The sequence below is a fragment of the Suricata suricatta genome, chromosome 15 (assembly GCF_006229205.1).
Source record: "Suricata suricatta isolate VVHF042 chromosome 15, meerkat_22Aug2017_6uvM2_HiC, whole genome shotgun sequence".
In the NCBI taxonomy this organism is placed as follows: Eukaryota; Metazoa; Chordata; class Mammalia; order Carnivora; family Herpestidae; genus Suricata; species Suricata suricatta.
The window spans coordinates 65,044,729-65,072,641 of NC_043714.1; the positions used below are offsets into that span (position 1 = coordinate 65,044,729).

A 27,913-nucleotide genomic window follows, 5' to 3' on the forward strand; every position below is an offset into this window, starting at 1 on the left:
AGCTGAAGGACATCCTATCAGTTCTATCACCAAAAACATCTTTAAATCCTTCTACTTCTCTCATCTCTCCATCACTAGCCAAGTCCAGGCCACCGTGATTTATGACTTAGTCTCCTCTTACTCCCAATTTTGCCATTCCTCAATCCATTCTCCGTCAATCAAATGACCAGGGTGATCTTTCCCCAGCATCTAATACCACATTTCCTCTGCTCTCCTTTCTCTTTCTTAAAAAACATTTTCTTTCCACTCCAGCTACAGTGGCGTTTTCAGAGGTCTTCATAGGAGCAGTGCCCAGAGTCACTGATAACCCCCTGCTGCTCATGAGCAGAACCAGCTCCTTGTTATGTGGTCCACTGTCTTCCTCCAGGCAGGGCACGGCACTCCCGTGGCTCTCTGCAGCAGCCCTGAGCTCTGGGAAGATGCTGAATTATAGAGTGTACAGCTTAAAGGCAGACAGACCCGGCTTTAATGTCAAAATACGTGATCATTTAGTAGCAATTATAAAAAGAAGGGGAACAAAAATATTCACTATTTATTGTTAGTGTAGGCAGTATATAAATTCATTTTCATGTATCACCTCTTTTAGGCTTCAAACCATCATCCCATATATTAGTCCCACTTTTATACATAGAAAATTAATGAGCAAAGAGGATAAGTATCTTTCTCAAGTCATCCAGGGAACTAGGGGAAGGAGGCATTGAAAGCCATGTCTGACGATTCTGGAGCCAGAACTTAACTTCCATGATGTACATCCACATTGTACACAGGGGTATGATATAATTACTGCTGTGGTGCCTCACACATGTTGACTGTTTACAACGAATAATTGTTCTTGCTTTTCCTACTTTATAGGAGGAACCAACTCTACGTCCTCTGTGTCTAACCACATTCTTTCTATTCTTCAATATTAGGCTCAGGCATAGCTTTTCTGACACGCAGGTGTCACCCTGGGTCATTATCTTACTGCATCCACCATTCATTTTGGTATTTTTGTCACTTGCTGTGCAAGACCACAGGTTCCTGGAGGGCATTGGTTGCTTTTTGCATTTTTCTGTCTTCCTTCTCAACAACTTGCACAGTGCAATGCAGTTGTAGGCCACTCAATAAATGATTGCTGAATGAGTGCATTAAACCTCATAAGGATCAATCTTCTGACCTTGAACTCATTAGTACTATGCTCTAAAGAGCTGAGCTAACTCAAGTTAAACTAAGCATAATTAAAATAGATTTTTTTTTTTTTACAGAAAGGAGAGCTTTGTGAGCCCAATCATTGGTTAGTTCAATGTTTCTTAACTGGGGGAGACTACCCCCACCCCAGGACATATTTGGCAATGTCTGCTTCTAAACATTTTACAATGCATAGGACATGCCCATAGAAAGAATTATCCAGTCTCAATGTCAATAGTGCCAAGATTGAGGAAGCCTGGCTTAGACAAGGCTGTCAAAAGCGATTTTAAAATTTACATAGAATTTATCAAACAATTTATAAATATGTACTATGCACCTATGCCGTATGTGATTTTAGGTATTGTTTAAATGATTGAAGAATAGGACAAAATCTCTATTGGTAAAATACTTTTTAAATCAAAATTTCAAAGAGACTGGAGAAACTCATATACGGCCAAACATAACTAATTCAAAAGAACTTAAGAGAAATTCATTCCTCACTGTGATTTATAGGACCAACCAGGTTTATTATTTACCATAAGATACAATAATTCTTTGTGGCAGCTAACAAAGTGGGCCCATGAAAACATTCTGAAATTGGCTTTTTCTAAAATTAATAACATGCAGTTGTCATGTGTTTATATTCAAAAGGAGAGTGATGATAGAGATTTTTAAAATATTTTGAAAATTGTTTATAATAATCTTAACACGTCTATCTCCCACACCTTTGCTATCTCAACAAATTGTGACCTCTGTATCATGTAGCATGAATTCCAATTAGTAGCATCCAAATGAACAAATATTTGATAGCAAGATTAAAATCACATAATTCTTGTACTGAAATTATTTCAAACACACACACACACACATACACACACACACACACACACACACAATCATAACCACCAGCTCTTTGTTTAGAAACTAGGAACAGGGTCACGAGTAAAGTAAAACATGGCCCTAAGCACAGGATCACAAAAGCAAAGCTTTTATTTGAAGCATAATTTATGTACCTGCAAGTAAAGAGTTTTAATATAAATCATCCCAATATTTTTAATAGACTTTATTTCTTAGAGCAGTTTTATGTTCATAGCAAAATTCAATAGAAAGTACACAGAGTTCTCATATACCTCCTGTCCCCCACCATGTGCCATTATGAATGTCCCCACCAGAGTGGTGAATTTGTGATAGTTGATGAATCTACACTGATACCTAATTATCATCCAAAATTCATAGTGTACATTAGGGTTCATTCCTGATGTTGTGCATTCTGTGGGTTTTGACAAATATGTATGAGGTACATCCATGAATACAGCATCTTGTAGAGTAGTTTCGCTGCCCTAAAACCATTATTGTATTAAAATAAAAGTCAGAATAGGGGCACCTGGGTGGCTCAGTCAGTTAAGCATCCAACCTCTTGGTATCAGCTCAGGTCATGATCTCACGATTCTTGAAACTGAGCTCTACATCAGGCTCTGTGCTGGCTGCATGGAGCCTGCTTGGGATTCTCTGTCTCCCTCTCTCTTTCTGCCCCTCCCCTGTTCAAACTCTCTGTCTCTCTAAAATAAATAAATGATAAAAATGAAATAAAACAAAGATCAGAATAAATTAAGGCTTATAAGTTTCCTCAATACTGGAAACCTAGCTTTGAGGTTAAAGAAAAGCCCATTTTTCCAAGGTTATTTACCCCCAGTGATCCCATTTCCAAAGAGGGAACTGGCAGCTCCCACTGATGCCAGTTATGGAAACTCTTTCATTCAGTCCTTAATTTCCTTTTTAACCACATGATCGCTGAGACAGTGTAGGACATCATAGTATAAAAATGTCCATCCTGAAGGATGGAAACATGAACTGCCAGAGCTGACAAGGCTGGTTATAAAAGAAACATCTTAGAAAACAGTGAGTTACAATCAGGAATCCCTCTCATTCTGGGATTCATTTGACCTCAGAATGTTCAAACTTCCAGGCAAGCCAGATTAACTTGTAAAAAGAGATTTGTCTCCTTCTTGGAGACCCTGCTGCAAAAAAGATGTAATGGAGGCAGTCTGGATAAAAAGTGGAATTAGGGACACCTGGGTGGCTCCATTGGTTGAATGTCTGACTCTTGAGTTTGGCTCCAGGCATGATCTCCAGGTTCATGGAATCCAGCCCCGGGTCAGGCTCTATGCTATCAGCTTGGGATTCTCTCTCTCCCCCACTCTCTCACTTCTCCTCCCCTGGGTTGTACTCTCTCTCTCTCTCAAAATAAATAAATAAATGTTTGTTTTTAAATAATGGAATTAAACACATGCATTAACATCACTGCCCATCATTCCTATGGTCAAGAGGAGAGGCTGGGGTTGGAAAATAGCAACTGATGTGTCAGACCTGATGACTGACGACTGTGTCCAAAGAATTCAACCATCTCATTACAGGTGGCATTTCTTGATAGCTTTGTCTCAAATATCTGAGACTTTTCAAAGTGCGACTAATTGTGATAGTATTGATAACAACAGCATATTTGCAATGTCATAATAATTTTTTTCAACTCACCATTAGGAGCAGTGTTGGGTGCAGTTGAATGAATTCTGGATTAATCATAGGAGTCAGGCACCTCTGTTCTTTATAGCCCTGCCACTGACTAACTGTGTGGCCTTGGACATGTCCTATAACTTCTGTGATCATAGTTTTCACATGATGAAATGGGAGTCAGAATGATCACTCAACCCTGAATTTTTTGATTAAGAGACTGTTGGCTAAAATCCTAGGAACAAGAAAAGGGAGAAGAGTTGGGGAAGAGGGATTGACAGGAAGACAAAGATGAACTTGATGTTGGTGGTGACATGTATTTGGCTTAGAGGAGGATTAATCCAAGCTAGGTTTCATTTCCTCATTCAATACAATTTTGAAACTCAATTAGATACATTGTCCTTATTGTGGAGATACAGAGTGGGTGACATTCACTGACAAGAGAATGGATGGCACACCTCAGTAGAGGGTCTGATGAAGGAACTAAACTATGTACGACACATGTGGAGTATTTGCCTAACCTCTCCATCCACGTGACATATCTTGAGTACAACTGGCTACTTATGTGTGCATCGTGTTGAGAAGAGGGATGAATGAGTCCTTTCAGTTGGAAAATTTTTATCTTTTAATTATTTGATGACTCTCATTCATTCCAAAACTCCGTTTGTTATAAAAATAATGTGAATGGCTGCCCTTAAATGTTGGTCACTATCGGCATATAAATCCCCTTGAATACTTGTAACAATTTCATAAAGTATATCTCATTGCTTATATTTTACAAATGAGCAAATCTACATTCAGACAGGAAAAGTGATTTGATACAGTCCACACAACTGATAAGCGAAGGAAGCAGGCATCATCCCTAGGTTTGCCTGGATAGAAATCTGAATTTGCCCAATATTCTTTTTATGGAGACATGTGGCTTTCTTGTATAACATCGGAGAAGCACTCCATGCTTGGGCTGGACTCCAGACCTGCCATTGTTTCTAACGATGAATTATGGCCACGGTTGCCTTGTAACCCCAGCTTCTTATAATACCAGCTTGGTGACCACCTGGCTGGAGTGATTTATTGAAATGTATCTGTTCTTGTTTCGATGCACATAAGTGCATCGCCAGCGCACCTTGGGGTAATTATATTGTGGATGAAGAACTACCACGGCAACCACCCATGGAGTTGTTTATGTCCTGGAGCTGCAGTGCACGGCCCCCGAGAGGGCCCTTCCTCTTGCTAAGGTTGCTCTGGGAGGTGGAGCTTGGGGTGGGGGTGGGGGATGAGCACTAACCTATTACCATGGAGACAGGGCTGCTTATAAAGAGCAGGCATCCTGAGGAAGGAGCATCTAGAGGAGCAGCATTGCATCCCTCAGAGGGTCCTGGTGGAATTGAGTAAAAATGCTGACCTTTTTCAAAAGGCCCATAAATAATTCACAACCATCGTCTCAGTTCGTTCCCCCAACCTTCTTTGCTTCAAACATTCACCTCTTTAGGCAATAATTAAGTTCCGATTCAAGACTTATCCTAATTCTTAAAACATTCTTACTTTAAGAGGCTCTTTGGTTGATACTAGGTAATGATGTGTCTCATCTACCGTTAATAGCAGGAGTGGACAGTGGTGGATTTATTTTTGAATTTGGATTTTCTTTGAATAGCACTTTATGGTTCTTTGAATAAAAGCTTCACCAAAGACCTTCTATTTTCAGCTGTACTTAATTACATTTTTAAGAACAGATCTTTCCCTCTACAATAGAACCCAACCACATTGTGCAGATAAAAAGTGGCGGAGGAAGTTAACCTGTGTGGATTGAAGAACTTTTTTTTTTAAATCAATTTTACTAATATGTTCCAATGCAAAGGCAATGCTTACTTCATTGAGGATTAAGATGTGATGCAAGTGTGGCGAATTCAAAACTCTACAGAGGCCAGAAAGCTCATGTACATGAGCAAATGGACCAAGTGCCGTGCAACAGGGCAGATTAGGTCCTGAAGCAAACTGGGGGTGGGGGGGGAAGGTACATGTCTAGCCTAAAGCAGGTGTTTGCTATTCAGCTTTACCATTAAAAATTTTTCTTTGATGTTTATTTATTTTTGAGAGAGTGATACAGCGAGAGACAGCAGGTTAGTGAGGAAGAAAGGGAGACAGAATCAGACGCAGGCTGCAGGCTCTGAGCTATCAGCGCAGAGCCCAATGCAGGGCGCGAGCTCATAAACTATGAGATCATTTCCTGAGCCTAAGTTGGAAGCCCAACCAATTGAGACACCCAGAAGCCCCTCAGCTTTCCATTTTTTAAAAAAGTATCTTAATGTTTGTTTATTTTTGAGAGAGAGAGTGAGCGAGTGAGTGAGCGAGCATGAATGAGCAGGGACAGAGAAAGAGGGAGACCCAGAAACCACAGAGCCCCACGCCAGGCTCAGACTCACAAACCACAAGATCATGACCAGAGCTGAAGTCAGACACTTAACTGGGCCACCAGGGTGCTCCATCTTTGCCATTTTTTAAGAGAAGCCAGAAATGGGGAAACTCCCAGTTTGAAGTGATGACAATTACTCAACAAATACTGAAACATGTAGTAGGTAGAGCACACACAAATACACAAAAAGGTGTGTCTCACACTGCCGGTTGGTGGCCTCAGATGACGTCCGTGAAAAGGTAGGCCTGCCACCTCGTAAGCTCTCAGAAAGGTCAGCTCTTCTTTCTCGTTTCATTTGGCGAGATGCTGAGAGGTTGGTACTTTTTCTTGTTTACGAGCGGAAATCTAAGGCTCAAAGATCAGAACTGGGTTGTGAAATAACCTGACCAAGGTCTTTCCGATTCAGAGCCTCAGCCTCCTGCCCAGCAGTGGGTGCTTAGGAATGTTTATTCACGGCTTGTGCTCTTATGCTGACCTGATATCCATGGTTTTTTTTTTTTTTTTAGCAAATCATCATTCTTGCTGCTTGTGCTACTCCTGTGTTTGTCTTAAATTCAAGGGATTCTTGTATTAGGCAGACGCTTTATGTGTCTTTTTCTTTCTTTCTCTTTTTTCTTTCTCTTGAAGAGGTCTCATGTATAGAATTCTCTATTGAAATAATAATAATATAATAATAATAATAATAAACCTGATAAATACTCTGGCCTCATTGCTTCTAGGTTCAATTACTTGCACTGTGACAGCCCCAAGGTCTCAATTGTCAGCTGGAAAACCCCTTTCTTATCTTCAGAGAGAATGAGTCTCACAAGACTCCCTGTGGCCTCAGCCCGAATGCTGCGTTCTGCAGCGCTTTGTCACTTTTAGGATAAAGAAATTTCAAACATGCAAAGTCCGCTTCCATCCTTGATATTACTTACAAAATAAGAACTATGAAAATAATAATTTATTCTCTTGCTTCTTTATTTTGTGTCCATTTGTTCATTAAAAAAAAATCCAAGTTAGTAGTACAGTGATGTTTTGTAATGAAGTCATTCGTTTTGTTTTCTGTGTCTAAACATGTTTATGTTCTAGTAAGGAGAACCAAGAAGCAAATCAAGGTCAGTTAAGAGATGTGAGCTGATGACCAGGAAGTAGAACAAGGCCCACACAAGAAGAGGTGAGCTCTTTTTGCTGGAAGTAGAACCAGACCGGTTCAGCAGAGGTGAGCTCATGTCCAAGGAAGTAGAAGGTGGAAAGAGGGTGGAAAGATGAGCTTGTGACAGAGGAAGTAGGAAAAGGTAGGGAGATAAAGGGAAGTGATACAGACAGAGAATGACTCTGGGCCACTGGGAATGATGTTTTCTTTATTTTCCTGTCTTTGTGTCAATCAAGGGCCAACAGCACCAAGGGGTTTATCTGAAGAAGAATGATTCCTTAGAAATTTGTATATTTTCTGCCTCTGCTGCTTCAGAAGCTTCAAAAATTTTCTTAAATTATTTCTGCTTCAGTGTCCTCATCTGCAAAATTGAGATAACAATCCATTTGCCTCACTGTTATTTAGGAGAATTAAGTGATATATGTAAGTTACTATGGTGCCTGAACTAATAAATCCATATTAGTTTTATTATTATCATTTTATTTAAAAAAATTTTTAAATGTGTATTTATTATGAGACAGAAACAGAGCATGAGTAAAGGAGGGGCAGAGAGAGAGGGAGACACAGAATCTGAAGCAGGCTCCAGGATCCGAGCTGTCAGCTCAGAACCTGATGCGGGGCTTGAACCCACGAACCATGAGATCATGACCTGAGCTGAAGTCGGCCGCTTGGCCGCTTAACCAACTGAGCCACCCAGGCGCCCCTATTATTTTCATTTTAAACTTTTCAAGTCACCTTATTTCTTTTAGTGAGCATATTCCTTCACCTCCTGGGGTGTCTGTCATCCAGTGGCTTCTTTATTGCACATGAGCATCTACTAGTTATTAACAGTCAGCAAGGAGATCCTTGGTGAGACAGGCTCTCTCATGTCATTAAATGCTATCGAAATCACATCTGCTAATCCAGTAGCACAGAGTCCCAAAGTCCCAGGATACTCTCAGAGTGAATCTACAGCACCTAAGTTGATAACAAATGCGTTACTTATTTCCTGATCAAAGGGTCACAGAGGAGTCAGAGATATTGGGTTTATTTTGTAAAACAGATTTTCATATGAAAGATAGCTTTAAATCAGAAGGTCTGAGTTTGGTACACATAATGCCTGCAGATGGAAGGAGAAATCCCTGCCTCCTTTCCTTGGCATCAATTGTCAGTTGAGTGGAAATTTCCTCTTTACTGTATGGACGTTAGTATGATGGAAATCAGGTCCACCTGGCTTGAAGTTCTTATAAAGATGAATTTGGATAAGCATTACATAAGTATTAATAAAAAGCACACAGAATTTATTCCATCCATCCCTCCTAGAGGTGTCCTTTTCTGTCTAATATCTCTTTTTGTTCTTGCTTTTCATTGCTCATCAATGTACATTTTATTAACGTGCTGAAGCATGTGTATTGCTTATTATAAGGGATGGTTAGAGGTGTCTGGCAAAGAAAACGTCCATTTCAATATATTACACATGTCCGGTGTTCACAGCCTGGTTTCCATTGGTTTGATGGGTTACTTAAACCACTGAGCTGCTATCACAGCAGAGCCACATAGCCTACCCCTCGTCCCCGTCCCAGGTTTCCACATGTCACCTAAAATGGCTCGGGGAATGTCATTTCTGCAAAGGAACTGCCCTTCCCATGTGCTTAGTGCCCTACGATTTCAAAAGCTCTGTCCTAGGCATGTCGTCATTTGATTTTCACAACAAACCTGGGAGTCTGGCAGGGGATCATTAGTGCTATTTTATATATAAGGAAAATAAGCCTGAAAGAATGTAATCAATTCATAAGAGGACAGAGTAGGGATTAGAAACCAAGACGACGTAACTCCAGGGCCCTTGCTTTATTCTTTATTCACAGGCAGAGAGAGGTGATTGCTCAAAAACCTATTAGGTAGAGTGCCTCTTTTTCTAAGAGGATCTGTACCAAAAGAGTTCTTCGACCCACAATCAGAGCAATCAAATGTAGTCATTTTTAGCCGGGTGCCTCAAACCCTGTCGTGGTTTTTCAAAACTATCATGAGAACATCATAAAGCAGTGTGGATTCATTCTGACTTACAAGTTGGTTGAGACAAAACAAAACAAAACAAAACAAAACAAAACAAAACCTATCATTCATGGTCACTGATGTCCCTTGGCACCAGTGAGGTGGCCTAAAGAAGTGAGGAGGGGTTAAACCTGAGTGTGGAGCCTGAACGCACCCATTTCTAGCTGCGTTGTCATGCGTTGTGAGCCTGGATTTCTTCATCTGGTAAATAGGAACCATAATCATACCTGCCTCTTATGGATGGCATGAAGATTGAAAAACGTATTTCCTGTGAACTACTTCGCAAAGAACTTCCTTTCATAGCCTTTCAAATCAATAATAGTGATGGTCGCTATTATAGCAATTTTGCTATTTGAATGTCATAGGGAAATCAGCCTATTGGAAGTTTCTCAAGCATATTTTGCCCTAGGAGTCCCACAGGTCTTTAGTTCTTCAGCTCCCAAAATGAGGAGTAATGAAAACAATGAATGATAAGAGTTCTGCACTCATGCCCTCTGTGCCCTCTCTTTTGTGAAGACTGGTGGTAACACTTACCATGTTCTTTCAAAAATTTCTCATAAGTTTAACAAATGCTATCTGGGGGCCTAGAATGTGTAAGGCACTGGGATGAGAGGTGGATAAGAATGCTCTTCAGCTTCCAGAAGCCGTTTCATGAATGAGGGTGATGGAAACAGATGTTTGAAAGCTGGGCTGCAAGTGCTGTGTTGGCTCGGTGCCCACATTGTCCCAAATTGGCACAAAACCCACAAGAGGGCCACTCAGCAGGCCTTCAGCTTAGGAGGCAGGGGATTCTTGGAAGCATTTTGGAATGACCAGAGTATGAGGTTAACATTAAGAAGAGGCAGAAGATGACTTTGGAGTGGATTTCTGGAGCCAGGTTATGGGATGCTATTGACAAGGTAGTGGCTCTATCTTACAGGTTAAAAAGCAGCGTATCGTGAGCTGTATATAGCCCAGAGAGTCCATGCAGATTGTTGGCACTCTTGGATCTTTAAAAAATGGATTGATTGGGTGCCTGGGTGGCTCAGTTGATTAAGCGTCGGACTCTTGATCTTGACTCAGGTGATGATCTCCCAGTTTGTGAGTTTGAGCCCCATGTTGGGCTCTGAGCTGACGGTGTAGGGTCTGTTTAGGGGTCTCTCTCTGTGCCTCCCTAGTTCATGCATTCACTTTGTGTCTCTTTCAAAATAAATAAGTCAACTTAAAAAAAATATGTATAAATGAATTGACATAAATAATGAAATATGATTGCATTTACAAATCCCAGCGTCCTGGAGAAATCACATTTCTACCCACATTTCTGTGTAGTATCAGACAGTTGAAGCTGAAATGGAACTGCCTGAAAAATACTAGGTGTGCGCTCTCAGATTTGCCACCCCTACCCATCCGTTTTGACTACACCTGGCCTGCTGCACTCATTTTTATGATGTTGGGCGCCTCTCAGCATTTGAATCTGCCTTCTGCTTCTTCCATTGTCCAGCCCTCAGCAAGCATATGAAACTGCTCCTATCAGAAAATGGGTATCAGTCTTTTTACTGCCTGGGTACGCCTTTCAAAGAGCAGCAAACTGGTCTACTCCCCAGACCCCAATGGTCTCATTAAGCCATCTCTGATTAAATCCATCAGCTTAGGGTCAGAATGGATGCAGATGACAGCGGATTAATAGCTATACTGCTACCAGTACAATTGCTTACTTCTACTAAGAATGATGATAGCTAACATTTTTTTAAATTCTAAGTGCCAGCAATTGTGCTGTTAATTTTACGTGTATTATTTCAACTAATAACTTTGTAGGGACACATATTATTTTCCCCATTTCACAAATAATACGACATGTAGAAAGGTTGTTAAAATGGTCAAGGTAGGACTGCCTTGAACACACATTCTCAAACAGGCTGTAGGGCCTCATCCTGGAGAGGTACTTCCCCTAAGTGGTGTTGGAAGTAGCAAGTGAGAGGTAAAAATAGGGTGAACTAGACAGAGTACATATATTGGGACTTGCAGTGTCTCTTAAGCTACATTTTTATGTGTTCAAAGAAATGACCTTTTAACCTAATTAAAACCCCACCCGAGAAAAGCCTACTCAGAACTGGCCTAAAAGTTGTGTGCATCAAGCTGTCATCCAGGCGTGCACAAGTCACAGTCTGAGACCCGACCAGACCTGCAGCTGACAAAGAGCAGAGTGAGAGTGATCTGTAAACTCTGTCGATTTGTCCAGGACGATCTTCTTCTTAAATAACAAAGAGAAAGAGCAATTTTCGTAGCTTTTAGGGGAAGATTGCAGGATAAAGGAAAGGTACTTTGTCATGAAGACTCAGAACAATAACAAAGTTAGGAAAATTCTGGAGACCAGTGTGATATTTTCAGGGGAATGCAAGGAAGCATTGAAAGAGAAGCAGCTGACCACAATAAAGACAGTGGGAGATAAAAGAGAGATAAGAGGATGAGATGAAAATACAGATGAGGGATATAAAAGATGGCAGGAAAACTAAAAATAAGATGCAATAGCACCATTCAAATAATTCCTAAAACATGGGGGATAAAAGAAGGAAGAGTCAGAAATTCTACTTCCTGAATGACGGAGTGTGTCATTCAGATTAGCCTCCCGCTGAGAAAACCTAGAAAAAACTGGAATAAATATTAATGGAACAACCATAAAAAAAAGCACATTGATGTACATGCAAGATAATATGATATAAAATCAAGAGGAACAACAAGAAAAATGGATCTGGAGGTGATCCACATAATAAAGCTATAAAACACAGATTAAAACAAATAAACATCTGTGCTAAATGTTTTCAAGTCAATAGTAGACACGATTGATGTTTTGAAAGGGCCTTGGAAACCATAATGAAATACATGATAACTAAGAATGATAATGTATTAAGTATTAAAAAACAGACTAGACAAGGCCAAAAGTAGAATGAGTTAACTCAAAGAAAATATCTAGAATGAAACTTATAAAGATGACTGAGTATACAGAAAATGGTAACATTCCTAGACAATCCATTAGGAAAGTCTCATAATAGATAATTGCAGACCCAGAAGGGAAGGAGAGAGTGGGAGAAGGGCAAAAAGCAATATGAATTCCTCAAAAATGGCAAGAGAAATCAAGCTACACATTTCAAAATCCCTAAAAATCCCATGCACAATGAATATATAAAAACAACACACCTAGGAACATTATAACCAAACTGTTAAAACCAAGAAGAAAGATTTTTTTAAAAACCCAATGGCTTTATAACAGAGGGAAAGTGGGAAAGATATAGTATCTTCCAATGAGCAGCAATATGATAAATGATTTATCAACAGAATCTATAGAAATCAGAAAGCAAAGGAATGATATCTTCAAGGTGCTGAAATCGATAACCTAAAATGTTATACTTAGAAAAATAAACCCTTCAAAAATTAATGTGAATTTAAGATATTTTCAAACAAATAGGAACTAAGAGAATCCATCACCCCTAGAACCGCACTAGTAGAAATACTCAGAAGAGGCGTTCATTCAGTGCACGAGACCTGTATGCCATATAGAAGCTGAGAAGCGGAAGAATGAATAAAGAACATCAAAAAAGTGAATACTTATATACATGGAATTACAGCCAGTAACCAGGATTTATAATGAACTCTACAAAATAAGGAGAAAAAAGACAACCCAACAGGAATTTGTGCACAATCCTTTAACCGGCCCCATGGGAGAGAAGACATTTGTGGCCAACCACCATGTGCAAGTGTTCATCCTCATTAGCAGTCACGTGGTACACACTGAACTCGAAATGAGGCCCCACTGACCACTCCCCAGGATACCAAAACCAAGAGACTGGTAGTGGCGAGTTGGTGGCCAGATGGGGAATCAAAGGCCGTTCTCATAGGCAGTTTTCCTCATTTGGAAAAACTGTAATGTTATCAAAATTGATAATTAACATGCTCATGACCCAACAATTCCATTTCTTTTTATGTATCAAATAGAAATATAAGCATTTGGGCACCAAAAGACATGCTCAGTAAGGCTTATTGATGAAACAATCCAAATGCCCATCAGCAGGATTATGGATAAACAAATGGTGGTGTAGTCACCCAGTAGGATACTGTGGATGAGGGGGTCAGCAAATGACAGCCCCTGGGCCAAATCGGGCCCATCGCCTATTTTTGCAAATGGGGTTTGTTGGAACACTGCCAGGCTCATTCTTCTACATAATGGCAGTGGCTCCTTCCGCGCTAGGACACAGTTGACTTGTTGTGGTAAAGACCATCTGGTCTGCAAAACCAGAAATTTGTAATACCGTCACAGAAAAAGTTTGCCAAACCCTGGCATAGGCCAGTGAAAATAAATTAACCACAGATACATTTGTTAACATGTATGAATCTTGAAATCTTGAGCAAAAATCAGCCACACCCTTAAAAAATCATATAAATAACATGCTTTTTAAAAAATTTTTATTATTTATTTTTATTTTTGAGAGACAGAGAGAGACAGTGCGAGCAGGGGAGGTGCAGAGAGAGGGGGAGACACAGAATCCAAAGCAGGCTCCAGGCTCTGAGCTGTCAGCACAGAGCCTTGCGCGGCTCGAACCTGTGAACCGTGAGATCATGACCTGAGCCGAAGCTGGATGCTCAAGTGACTGAGCCACCCATGTGCCCCATAACATGCTTTAAAATATTTTTCTGATCTCCTTTCCCTGTGTCTAGACTTTTCTCCTTGTTAAAAGGACTTAACTCTGTCCTTCCGGTTGCCCGGTACTAAAATCTATGTTTTTGTATCCCATCCCTCAGAAAGTCTTAACTAGCTCAACTTTTGACATCCATTAAGTGTCCAGCTACATCTCACCACCTTCTCCCCTTTCGCTCTGGTTCAAGTCATCACCACCTCTCGTTAGGACTATGGCAATAGCCTTCACTGATACCTCTCCTTCTGTCCTTGGCCCTGTTCACAGCAGGTAGAGTAATTCTGTGAAAAAAACAAATTAGTTCAGGCTACTTCTTTGCTCAGAACTCTCCACTGGATTCTCTTTTTAGAGCAAATGCCAAAATTCTTACTATCACCCATATGGTATTGCATGATCCGGTTTTAGGTGACCACAGTGGCCTTATTTTCTACTACTCCCCCTGTCATTCATTGTAGACCAGGGGCACTGTTAACTTTGCTCCTCCTTCAATATAGGAGTCTGCGTCTCTGCACATCAACGTGTTCTGGTGTGTTCCTCCTTCCGACCCCCACTTGGCTTACTCTCTTACCTACTTTGGGTTTTACTCTGATGTGTCTTAGTGAGTGCCTGCTTTCCCTTTGTATTTAAGCATTCAACCTTCCTTACTCCTGGCATTCACTTCCCTGCTTTATTTATCTCCAAATTATTTCTCATTATCTAATATACTGTATCTCTATTTTTTCTTGTAAGTTACACAAAGACGAGGAGTTTTGTTTCTTTGTTCCCTCTTGTATCCTAAACTCTTAGCACAATGAATGACACAGAGTAACAGTTAATAAATGTTCGTCTCACAAAGAAATAACCTGAGAACTTTGGGAATTCTAAGAAAACATAAAAGTGAGAAAAATAACAGATATGATAGATATGGAGGACAGAGAAAGGAGGTCGCCCCTAAACATCAAAAGTGTTCACAAGGGAAAAACCCAAGTAACTGGAGCACAGGTATCAAAGATAAGGATTTTAAAAATCCTAAGTAATTAGTAAGTAAATACAAAAGGGCTTTTGCTTCTCTGATGAAATGAATGAAAAAGGACTGACAGAAACATATCCCAGCCAAATTTATGATGTGGCAGGAGAAAAAGAAATTTTGATAAGTCCTCAGTTAAGGGAGTGGGGGAAAGAAACAGGTTCCCGACAGAAGGACACAAATCATCTGGCTCAGGCTTTACTACATCAAACGTTAGAATATAGAGTGACAGCGATGAGTTTTATGGGGAGAAGGTTGTGACCCCGAATCTCTACACCTATCCTGCTTCCCAACTACCTTTCATGTTTGTGACAAAGGGAACATATTCTCCAACATGCAACAGCATAGAAATATGCCACCAATGTTTTTGTTTGTTGGTTTTGGGGGAAAAAAACCTCAACAACCCACAATTACCTGAAGAGATCCTCCAATGAACTGTAAAATAAATCCACATTCAAAAAATAATCAAGTTAACAAATTAGACATGCTAATATCCTTTGCCCTTAACGTCAGAGTGCCTAATACCGATGAAGGAATATGGGGCAGCAGAACAAACATAAGATGACACTTGTGGGTATAAATCAGAGCTCATCACTAATGAACTCTGCGACGTAGGACAAAGTGTTCAAGCTCTTTGAGTGTCAGTTCCTTTATAATAGTAAGATAATGATACGTGACACTCACCGATGGGGTGAAGAGATAGAATTCGATAATACGTGTGAATAGATAAGTTACTCTAAAAATGTCAATACTTGTTACTTACCTAAGAGTTTATACAGCTTTCAGTCAAATTAGGAGAATGACTTTGCTGTGGACTGTTTGTGTCCCCCTCCCCACAAGGGGGAGATTCCTGTGTTGAAATCCTAACCCTCAGGGTGAAGGTGCTAGGAGGTGGAGCTTTGGAAGGTGATGAGGTCATGGGGGTGGAGCCTTCACGAATGAGCTTAGAGTCCCCATAAGAAGAGACACCAGAGCTGGCCCTTGTTCTCTGGTGTCTGCTCTACCTGTGGGGACTGAGGGAGAAGACAGCCTTCTGTGGATCAGGAAGGGGGCCCTTACTGGAGATAGGCTTTACAGGCGTCTTGATCTTGGAATTCCAGCTCCCAGAACCGTGAGAAAAAAAGCCTGTTATTTAAGACACCCGTCTATTGGATTCTGTTATATCAGCCTGAACTGACTCAGATAGGCTTTTAGTTTTCTTTTCAGTGGATCACCATTTCCACGAACAAGGGATTTGTGTGGAACAGTGAAGACAGCTCACTGTATTCAGAAACATAAGTCTTTTTTATTATAGGTCTCGGTTACCACAACCCAGATCTAGCTGCATAATAACAAGCTGCATAATAACAAGCATTGCTTCCTTCTACAGAATTCTGTAGAATTGGATCTCACCTTTAAGTCACATTTGTGATTTATACAGGAGTCTGTCAGGTTATTCTCTTAAAAGAAGCTATAGTCCCGCCCTGAGCATGTGCATTTCTTATTCAGTTCTGATTCAGGATATTGTATACGCTCTAATCCTGGCCAGGGCTGTCTTGATCCTGTGTCCTCAGATTCCTTTCTTGTATGAAGCCTTTTCTTATATCTTCAGATGTCCGTCATCTCTGGTCAGTCCCTTTAAAACTTTTAGAGTGAACCGCGTAAGTACCTGACTTACAGGTTAATCCTATTCTTTACTATCCTTCATTGCTGATGGAGGATCGTGTTGTTTATACATTTTTCACAAACATTTATGTTGGAATTCTAACTAAACTATAAGTAACTGATGCCCATACAAATCTGTACAGTGAAAAAATAATGTCTGTGACATGACATTACAGAGAGAAAGGATATAAAAGTTGTGTGTACCATAAGATCTACGTTATGTAAAAAATGCCTAACAGGAAGATTAGAACTGGACCTCGTGTTGGGCTTGATTATGTCTGGGGAGTTGGATTAACACATTATTTCAGAAAATCGGCTTTATGAAACAGTAGTTCCCTGAGATATTCCAAGTTGTCAAAATGTTTAAGAAATCTACAAGTAAAACCCTCATCTCAGAAATTCACAAGTAAAATTAGTAAGTGATATGATAAATAATTTAGTAAAAAAATTACCTTAAATTTTTTTTATTCCAGATTTCTAAACTTATTTGGAAAGAGAATTCTTTAAATTCATTATAGAATAAAATTTCCTGGAACATACTTTGGAAATGAAAAATTTCCCCAGTGGACATCAATTATTAAAATTAAAAAAATTTTTCTTTGTTTTTTATTCTTATTATCAAAGTAACATACTATACTCTCTTTTGAACCAGTAAACTGCAAGATTTTGTTTAAAAATTAATAATTTTGTGCCAACTCATTTTCATTTCTATCTCTCAAGGTAATGAAATTTAGCATACTGATATGCATTAATCCATTTCTTTCCCCACAGAGAAGTTTCTATGTGCATATGCACAAGTGCTTAGGGCTAATATTATTTTACAAATCAATTATTTATAAAAGTAGGCTCATTTTATATTACATTATTCTACCATTGTTTACTCTCATCTAACTAAATAGAACTGTCTCTCAAAGTGTAATTTAGTGTTTTGAATAGTTCGATAACTTTGCAAAGACTGAATATACCACAGTTTATTCAGCCGCTCCCCAATACTGATGGACATTTCAGTTACTTTCACTTTATTGCAAACACAACAGGGATGCATTCTTGTACACATGTATTTATTTAGAGACACTTTTTAAGGGGGTCAATTCTGATCAGTACAATTTCTGAATCAGAGTATATATTTATTCTTATTTTATTAGGTATTGCCACATTGCTTTTCAATAATATTGTAGCATTCCTCCTGCCTCCTAGTAAATATGCCCATATCCCCTGTCCTCACCAGCACTTGACACAATTGTTACTTTTATTTAAATGGTATAATGAATCAAAAATGGAATTCTGTTTCCTTGCTTCTCTTAATAATATGACCACATACCTACATATACATAAAATAGATAATTCTTTATTGTCTCTGTTTTTGAACTTGATAAAATCGTATCATGCTATGGTTATACTTGCATAACTTGCCCTTCAATTCCATGCTGTGTTTTAAAAATTCATGTTGACCAATGTGATTACAATTCTTTTTTTCACAACTGAATTGTATTCCCATGTGTGAATATATTTAATGTGTTTATTCTTCTTTCAATGCACATTTCAGCTGTACATTGAAAGATTCCCCAGTATCAATTATATTCTCCAATATACTTTAATATATACATAGTCAAAGTTCCATGCACTTCTATACCTAGAAGTGAGATTACTAGGGTATAGGATACAAAAGTTTTCACTTCATAACTTTATTTAACAACTTTCTGGTGATGTTACAAATTTATACATTAGAATTTTATATAAATTATTATTTCTCCAAATTCTTGCTTATACAGTAAAACCTTGGCTTGAGAGTGAAATTTGTTCCAGAAACATGCTTATAATCTAAAGCACTTGTATATCAAAGTGAATTTCAAGAACCATTGGCTCAGCTGTGATCATGTGATGCTTGTCTCATATTGTAAGACATCACTTGCTTATCAAGTTAAAATTTATTAGAAATGTTTGCTTGTCTTCCAGAAGACTTGGAGAAGAAATTACTTGCAACCCAAGGTTTTACTATACTTGTTGCATCAGGTTTTAAAATTTTATAACAAATTTGTTGACTTCTTTTTTTAAATTTTTTTATTTTTTTAATGTCTTTTTTATTTTTTTTTTTGAGAGGGAGGGAGGGAAGGAGAGAGAGAGAGAGAGAGAGAGAGGGAGAGAGAGAGAGAGACAGCATGAGCAGGGGAAGGTCAGAGAGAGAGGGAGACAGAATTTGAAGACAGGCTCTAGGTTCCAAATTAGCTGTTAGCACAGAACCCGACGTGGGGCTCAAACCCACAAACTGTGTGATCATGACCTGAGCTGAAGTCGGACTATTAACCAACTGAGCCACCCAGGCGCCCCTGTTGACTTCTAATCATCTATCATTATGGTACCTCACTTCAGTTTTGATTTCCTGGATTAAAAGTGAGATCGAACAGGTCATCCATTTATGATTATTAGCCTTTCACATTTCCATTTCTTGGGAATGCCTGGTCAGGGCTTTTGTTCATTTATCTAATAAGGTGTTTGTTATCTTTTACTAACTAATAGTATGGAGAGTTCTTTGTCATTGACACTTGTGGGAACTGTTGGGGTTAACAGTTGGGGTTTGATGTCGCTTCCTTTAATGACTTTTCCCATATGCAGTTACTGTTACGATTTGTTACGTGAGCATTTGCTGAGTAGAGCTCCGGGGTGCTGGGTGGTAAGCTGTGGTTCAGCAAAAGATCACAAGAGAAAGTGAGATGCAGAAGTTCATTATTCACAGATCCTGGAGGAAGTACACTGCACATTTGGAAGGGCCGCATGGGGAGATGAAGGCAGGTGGAGGCAGAGAGAGGCAGACGTGGGGCGCATGTATTTATGAGGGCCCATCAGTGGAAGGCTTTGGGGTTCCATGTTGGTCAGTTCAAACCAGAAAGAGCCCCAGGGCTTTGGTAGGTTCCATGGGGGCTTCTCCAAGGGGCAGACAGGGAACAGCCCTGAGAGGTAGGGCACACTGTGTATCAGAAGCGTTTTTGGGAGATCATATCAGGAACTTACATTTGCTTCTGTTCTCGGGCTGTTAGTGAGGGCATGCGCTTACGTGAGGGGCCTCAGTGCAAGAGCCGTGCAGGCTGCGGGCCGAACAGAAAGGATGCTGAGGCAGTGCTGCTTGGTACCATCTCCGCCTCTCTGCTCTAAGGTTACTGTTTGTCCTGTAAAGTTAATACATGTTCTGAAGGGAACAGTTTAAAACTACGTACGTATTTCATCCCTCTTCAGACTTTTAATGTATTCACTTGCTAAAAAATACCTGTACAAATTTGTGGTTCCTGTTTGATTCAGTGGACTGTGATGTGCTACTGTCGTTATTTATTTTAATGTTCCAGTTTGTCCAGTTTGGCCAGTAGGAGCCCCTTCAAGCTGGCTTCTGTGTCCTTTTAGCGCAGCCTTTTGTTTTTCGAGCACTTTCTTGCTTTCTGGCTGGATAGGGAATGTTAGGCTCTTCTTGCACTTTTCCTGTCCTAGTTTGGGGTCAGCCATATCTCCCGGGATTTCTTGTTCTTTATGATGGAGGATGCTAATTGGAAGTCAAGATCTGGGTTTATGTGTGTTCATTGTTATCAGGGTGTCATTGATCCCAGGATCTCCCAGTAAAAGAAATAGGGATTAATACTGAGGGCGGGAGGGAGAGCATATACATACATACACATATATGTATAAACACAAATGCACATAAACATATTAACAGCTATATATGCTTTCCTGTGTATACATGTTGAAAACCATTAGTCCACATCTCCAGCAGGCAAAATAATGGCCCTTCACAGATGTCCACATTCCAATCTTGGCAACTGTGAGCATGTTATCTTATTTGGAAAAGGGGGATTAAAGTAGTAAATGGACTTAAGGTTGCCAGTTAGCTGATCTTTAATAGGAAGATTATCCTGGATTATCAAGCTTCATCCAATGTAATCACAAAAAGTCTTAAAAGTGGAAGAAGAAGGCAGAGGAAGTCACATGATGTGATATGAGAATGACTCTGCTCACCATGCAGTCTTTGAGGTAGAGGAAAAGGGCACAAACCAAGGAAAGCAGGTGGCCTGGAGGAGCTGGAAAAGGCAAGGAGAAGGCTGACACCTGTCCCTTCCATAAAGGGGTACAATTGTGCCCATAGCTTCATTGGAGCCCGTTGATGCCTGTGTTGGATTTCTAACTTAAGGAACTAGAAAATGATAAATTTGTGTTTTGGGGGATTGCAAAGTATGCAGTAATTTGTTAAAGCAGCGATGGAGAATGGGTGCCACAGTGGTACCTCCAGTTCTAATCCAGTTTTCCCTGGTTTGTTCTAGTTTGCTTTTTTTTTTTTTTTTTTTTTTTGTATTTGGAACTCCCTTCTCCAACAACAAGAGTTGTGACTGCCATTCTCCTTGGAAAAACTTCCTGTCTTTCAATCCTCCCATATATAGTCAATTTTCCATCCTCACCTCCACCCGCCCACAAACAGAGATGCCCTCTCCACCCTGCTTTGGTCTGGCTCACCATGCCAGGTCCTCCCATATTGGGTCATTCTCATGCAAGGGCGACCTCACCTTGCTCAGATACTGACACTACAGACTGGCCACCCTCCACAGGTGTACCTTCCTCACCCTGCTTGGCATGGATGCCCCTTTCCCTGCCCACTTTGAGACTCCATGCAGCCATCTGCCCCCACCCCCAGCTTCCCGTCTGATTGCTTTGTCTCAGCAGATGGCTCTACACCTACATTATTCAGAGAAGGTACATGAAGGGAAAGCATGAGGGGGGACATTTGATATATTATCTGGAAGGCAGATATTTTATGTATTTTCTATTTCCCTTACTCTGTGCTGGATTCTGGATAATTTCCTTGATTTTATGGTCTAGTTCCTTGATATTCTCTTCAACTATGTCTCCTATGTTATTTTTAAATTTCAATTTCAGTGTGTTTTGTTTTGTTTTACTTTTTCTGAACAATCAGTAGGATTGAGCACAGTTTATTTTCATTTTTTAATACTGGGATTTTCTCTTCTATGAATTGCTTAGCGGTATTTATTGTCCAGATTTCTAGTGAGTATAACAACATCCTCACAGTGGTTATATCTGCATTGTTGCATTAGGATTGGCTTTATTTAATTATGTATGTGTTTTCAATTTTCTGAGTCATCATTTAGAACTAAATTACAAGTTTATATCCATCACCATCAGAAAATCAATTTCAAAACAAAACAACTAAAAAGTGGTTCTATAATTTATTCTATGCTTTTTTAACAACAAAAAGAATGGCACATGGTGAGAATGGAGAGACATAGAGATGCTCTGTTTCCTAATGGGCAGATTCAGGGCAGGCACGTTACCACTGTAAGTTCTCATTCTCCATCTTCAAACCCAGTAATTTATTTTTGTTACTGGTTTTACATAAGTAAAGCTTTTATAACATTCTCCCTCCAGAGATGGACGATGGCTGATACTCACGAGGTCTTAGGGAGAAAGCTGCTGTCCCATTGCCAAGGCCGTGTGGGCTGCTTGTGAAAGGTATTATGTTATTTTGTGAATTGACTCTCTTGTTCCTGACATTCAGTAGATTAATTTTGCTTTTATTGGTTTCCCACCAACACTGTCCTCAATATCTGTAGTTGCACACTGTTCAGAGAAGGATTAATCTTACAGAAGAACATCGCTAAGCTCAAAATCCAGGGGGGTGGGGACATGGGGGGGTGGGGCTATCTAGCCACCATTGAAGGCTCCTGCCAATTGATCAATATGAATCTACTTCTTTTATTTCTTTTTTTCTTCTTATTTACTCCTCTATCCTGTCATGCCTGTGCATTTCTTTGCAGATCATAACATTTTGCTTTATAGGCAACCCAAATTTTGAAGATGATTTTACCTAAAACAAATGTTGAGGCACGTGGTAACCATGTGCTGTGCACTGTGCTACTGTGAAGTCAGCAATAGCTTCTAGAAACCAGGAGGTTCAGAGGGGAAGAGAAAGAACTGGGATTGACCTTAAACATGCCTGCATCCTAGCTCTGCTACTCACCGCCGCCAGGAGCCACAATGTCCTCCTCTGTGACGCGTGGACACAAATCAACTGATTAATTTATTAGTTCAGTAAGCATTTATTGAACAGTTACTATGTGTCAGTAAGGTGAGCTATTTAAAATATTAAATCAGAGGAAGATTGGCACATTTTAGGAAGTCAATAAATACCAATTTCCTTCTCAAATATAAGAAAGGTGGTACAGACTACATTGAATTATAAATTTCCAGTTCCCTGATGAGAGCTTTAAACTGAAGCTAGCCCATTATTGGTCCATTAACTTGGGCCTTTGTGGTGAAAAGCAGTGTCTTATTACTTGGGAATTGACTTGTGAGTTTAATAAGTAATAACATTCCCCACCCTGAAAATCTCAGGAGAGAAATGTTGCAGAATGTAATTGAGATATTGTCTGTCAATTTATTTAGTGGCCATCGAGGAGGAAGTGCGAAGTTCTAAATGCAGTCCTTTGTCCAGGAGCTTACACATCTGGAAGAACTCAATACAGGTTTTTCCTGCTCTCAGAAAGAAACCCCCCAAATTGCCTCTTCGGCTTTTCTGATACCTTGGGACACATCTTGCTAGTGGATGTACAAAATAAATCAAGATAAAGCACAGATGCTCACAGACCCAGGTCAGAGCTCTGACAGCTTGATGCCGAGATGCTGAGTGGAGTTCTAGGGGACGGAGCTTGGTGGGGCCACCTCCTGGCTCCTTGAGTGACTGTGGCAAAAGAAATGTGGAATGCTATATTCATGGTCAGCCTTTTGTTGTAGAAGCAAAAACCCTCTTTGGATTTCTTTTGGTTAGGGAAAACAGGTATGAATGTAGGTCTTTCATAAAAGCAAAGTGATGTAACATGGACTTTTGAAAAGTGGAGGATACTTGTATTTAAAATTCTGATCATTATTATTTCGTGTAATCCTTTAATAATCTGAGTTCTGGAAATGACAAAGGAATCAACCATTAGTCTATTCTGTACTGTGATAAACAGTGGAAATCACACTCTTGCATGCCACACACACAAGCACATATGCACACTTCTTTCAAAACACAGATACATTTGGGGCACCTGGGTGGCTCAGTCAGGCAAGCGACTGACTCTTGACTTTGGCTCAGGTCATGATCTCACAGTTTGTGAATTTGAGCCCTGAGTCAAGCACTGCACTGACAGCGCGGAGCCTGCTTGGGATTCTCTCTCTCTACCCTTCCCCTGCTTGCTCACATACTCTCTTTCTCAAAATAAATAAACATGAAAAAAAAAGTGCACAAATGTTTCCTTTGGAGTGGAAAGGGAGTGGTGACCAAGAACAACCTCTCTTTATAATCATTCTCTTTGCCATAATCCAGCACCAATCAAGATAGTTATTTCTAAATGATGGCTTTTTGTTGGTTTGTTTGTCTTCCCAAGTATAACATTGAATCTGAATATTAATCCAGTGTCTTCTCCAGCATGTGCACTGGAGACACACTGATGCAGCTAACTTCCAGATTTTGTAAACCCAGAAGTTGAGGCCCAGACAGGAGACATGATGTGCCCCAAATATGCACAGCCTGTTGTTGGCAAAGACAGAAAAAGACCAAGTTCTCTTTACTCTGCCTGCCTCAGGATCAAGGAAAATAATAGTGGAGACTAGAATCAAGCCTAGCTCAACTTAAGAAATTTTCTTTGAATAATTGAATCAGTAGGTTTGTGGCTTCTTGGGAATCATTATGCTAGACGCAGGATAGAAATAGCCTATGCCTTGGTTGAAACGTGTTAACATTTAAATTGATACTGCTTTTCCCCAATGTGCAATTAGGAAAGACAAAGACCTACTTTTATGAGTGTTGTTAAGGGAAAATGGAGCAGGTATCTGCTTTCTCTCTAGGTCAGTTGTAGTCTGGAAGCCTCTCTTGGTCTAGGTGTCTGTTGTTCTTAATTGCCAGGAATGCTGCTCAGGGCAGCGGGCGAAGATCTCTCTGGGTGAAGAGACAAATTCACAGGGCCAGAGAAAGGGGACCCCTCGTGTGTGCCAGACGCTCATTCAGCCTTCAGAACTACCCTGCAGGCCAGGCACTATCATGCCTTTATGTATTCCTCTGCCCATTCATCGAATACATCATTATTTAGCGGTGGCTTTGTGCCAGCTCTGTGGAAGGGATGCCCAATGAAACAGACGTTGTTCCTGCCTTTGTGGACCTTGTTCTCCAGCACAATAGTCAGATCGTCAGTGAATAATTAAATACAATTGTCACTACACACCCCATTTCAAAAACAAGGAACCTAACACTTGGTGGATTAAAATGCCTTGCACAAAGCCATTCACCAGTCAACCTGGAGACCCCAGGTCCCCAGTTTGCCGGGCTCCACCATGCTCACTCTGAGTTCTGCTTCCAGAGGAAACGCATGGTGGGGATCTCAAGGGAGAGTTCCTTCACCAAAAACAAGGAGGGCCAAGGCAAAAGCAGAACACACAGAGGAGCAACAGCCCAAGGTAGACACCACCCAACGGGAACCACGCAATTTTATTTTGGCCTCATCAAGTAGGCTTTTCATTTCATTTTATTTTCTAACGAATTTTCACTTTTAGATCAGTTCTAGATTCATAGTAAAATTGAGCAGGAAGTACTGGGAGTTCCCACATACCTCCTGTGTCCACATGTTTGACCTCCCCCCATTATCAATGCCCCCAACTCAAGTGGTACATAGTTACAACATTTGAACCTACACAGATGTACCACCACCCAAGCCCATAGTTCAGATAGGACTCCCTCTTGGTGTATATTCTGGGGTTGGGGGCGCAAATGTATAGTGATGTGTATCTGTCACATACCGAATAGTTTCACTGCCCTAAAAATCCGCTGTGCTCTGCTGGTTCATCCCTCCCGTAACTCTTGGCAAACATGGATCCTTTTAGTGTCTTCATACTTATACTTTTCCTCAGGCTGTCACGTGGTCAGGGTAATACAGCATCTAGTCTTTCCAGAATGGCTTCTTTCACATAGTGATATGCATTTAAGGTTCCTATTTGTCATTTCATAGCTTGAGAGCTTATTTATTTTTAGTGCCGAATAATATTCCATTGTCTAGAAGTATAACTTTATTGTGCCAGGTGTTGGGTTTGGTCAAACATTTTTTTCTTCATCTACTGAGATAATCATGTAATTTTTGTTTTAATTATGTTAGTATGATATATTACATTAATTAGTTAATTTGAAGATGTTAAACTAATCTTGCATTCCTGCTATAAATCCCACTTTGTATACAGGTAGGTTTGGTATGTAGGTTTGGTTTGTGGGCGTTTTGTTGAGGATTTTTGCACATACATTCATAAGATATATTGATGTAGTTTTGTTTTCTTTTTAATTTTTTTAAACATTTATTCACTTTTGGGAAACAGAGCATAGGTAGGGGAGGGGCAGAGAGAGAGACACACACACAGAATCCGAAGTAGGCTCCAGGCTCTGAGCTGTCACCACGAGCTGTCCAGATACGGGGCTCAAACCCAAAAACTGTGAGATCGTGACCTGAGTTGAAGTCGGATACTTAACTGACTAAGTCACCCAGGCCTATAGTTTTGTTTTCTTATAATGTCTATGTTTGGTTTGGATGTTAAGGTATTACTGAACTCATAGAATGAGTTTGGAAGTGTTTCCTCCTCTCTTCTTTGGAAGAGTTGATGAAGTGTTTGTATTAAGTTTTCTTTGTATGTTTGGTAGAATTTACCAATGAAGCCATCTGGACTTGAGTTTTGTTTTGTTTTTTAATTACTAATTCAATCTCTTTTTGGTTATAGGTCTATTTAGGTTGTCTCCGTCTTCCTGAGTCAGTTCCAGGAATTCTCCATTTCTCTTTTTCACTTACTGTCATACAGTTGTCCATAGCATTCCCTTATAGATCCTGTATTTCTATAATGTTGATAGCAATGTCTCCTCTAATTTCTGATTTTAGTGATTTGAGTTTTCTCTTTTAATTAGTCTTGCTAAAGGTTTTGCTCATCTTTTCAAAGGACTACTTTGTTTTTTGTATTCTTTCTATTGTTTTTATATTCTCTTATAGTTTCTATTTCATTAATTTATTCTTCAATGTTTATTATTTCATTCTTTGTTCTTGCTTTAGGTTTAGATTTCTCTTATTTTTCCAGTGTCTTAAGGTGGAAAGTTAGGTTACTGATTTGAAGTCTTTTCTTTTTTTTAATACAGGTATTTACAGCTCTGTATTTTCCTGTGCAAACTTCTTTGGAATAGTATGTCTTAATTTACACGTATTTTAAAGTATATTCTAATTTTCTTTCTGATTTCTTCTTTGATTCATTAGTTACTTAGGAGTGTTTTGTTTAATTTTCACATATTTGTCAGTTTCCCCCATGATGTGCTATTATTGATTTGTAATATAATTCCATTGTTTTTAGAATGAAATTTAAATATAATTCTTCTTAATTTTATTGAGGTTTATTTTATGACTTAGGATATGATTTTTTTTTCTGGAGAAAGGTTCACATGCACAAGAGAAGAATGTACAATTGACCCTTGAACAGTGTGGAGGGTGGGGATGGCAACCCTTTGTAGAGTCAACAATCTGCATATAACTTTTGACTCCCCAAAACTTTTATGTTGACCAGAACCCTTCCTGATAGCACACATAGTCAATTAACACATACACAGTATGTTAAATACATTTAACAAAAACAAAGAAAATAAAATGTTTTTAAGAAAATCGTATGGAAGATATATTTGTAGTACCATACTGTATTTATGCAGAAATTTTGCATGTACCTGGACCTGCACAGTTCAAACCCATGATGTTGGGTGACATGTTCCATAGGTGTGTGTTGGGGCCAGTGCACGTCTCCTATTTCCTTGTTGGTCTTCCGCCCAGTTATCCTCTCCATTGTTGAAAGTGGGTTTTGAGGTCTCCACCTGTTACTTTTTGAATTTCTTACTTCTACTTTCATTTCTGTCTGTTTTGCTTCAGGTATTTTGATCCTTTATTGTGAGGTGCAACTAAAGATTTTCAAATAAAAGAAAACAGAATAGAAAATATAAGAATGCTTTTTTCCAGTAAGGTTAACAATGTTGGGGTAAGCCTTGTTTGACTTAACGTGTGTTTGAGTCTGTGTATGTGCTATGATGTAAAATATATTTCTTCTTCTAAGTTGTGGGAAAAAGCATTTGAAAGCCATTAGTTCACCAAGCCCTGGCCTTATTGCCTTTGGGGCTTTACAGGCTGGATCAAAGCCCCTCCCCATTTTTCTGCTTTACTTAGCTAACCTCTGCTATTTTTATCCAGCTCAGTTTAAATAATAAATACTTCCTCAAGGGGACTTCCTAATTCTAAATGATATGTTAATTTGCT

At 39.6% G+C, this 27,913-nt stretch overlaps 1 long non-coding RNA gene across 2 annotated transcripts in view; it reads left to right on the forward strand.

Moving 5' to 3' along the window:
• Positions 1-23,192, forward strand: part of LOC115279072 — a 153,713-nt gene extending 130,521 nt beyond the window's left edge. For both annotated transcript variants that reach the window (XR_003903183.1, XR_003903184.1), the window contains 2 exons: positions 21,987-22,070; positions 23,004-23,192. This is a non-coding gene — a long non-coding RNA (uncharacterized LOC115279072). The remainder of the gene's footprint in view (positions 1-21,986; positions 22,071-23,003) is intronic.
• Positions 23,193-27,913: the final 4,721 nt, after the last annotated feature.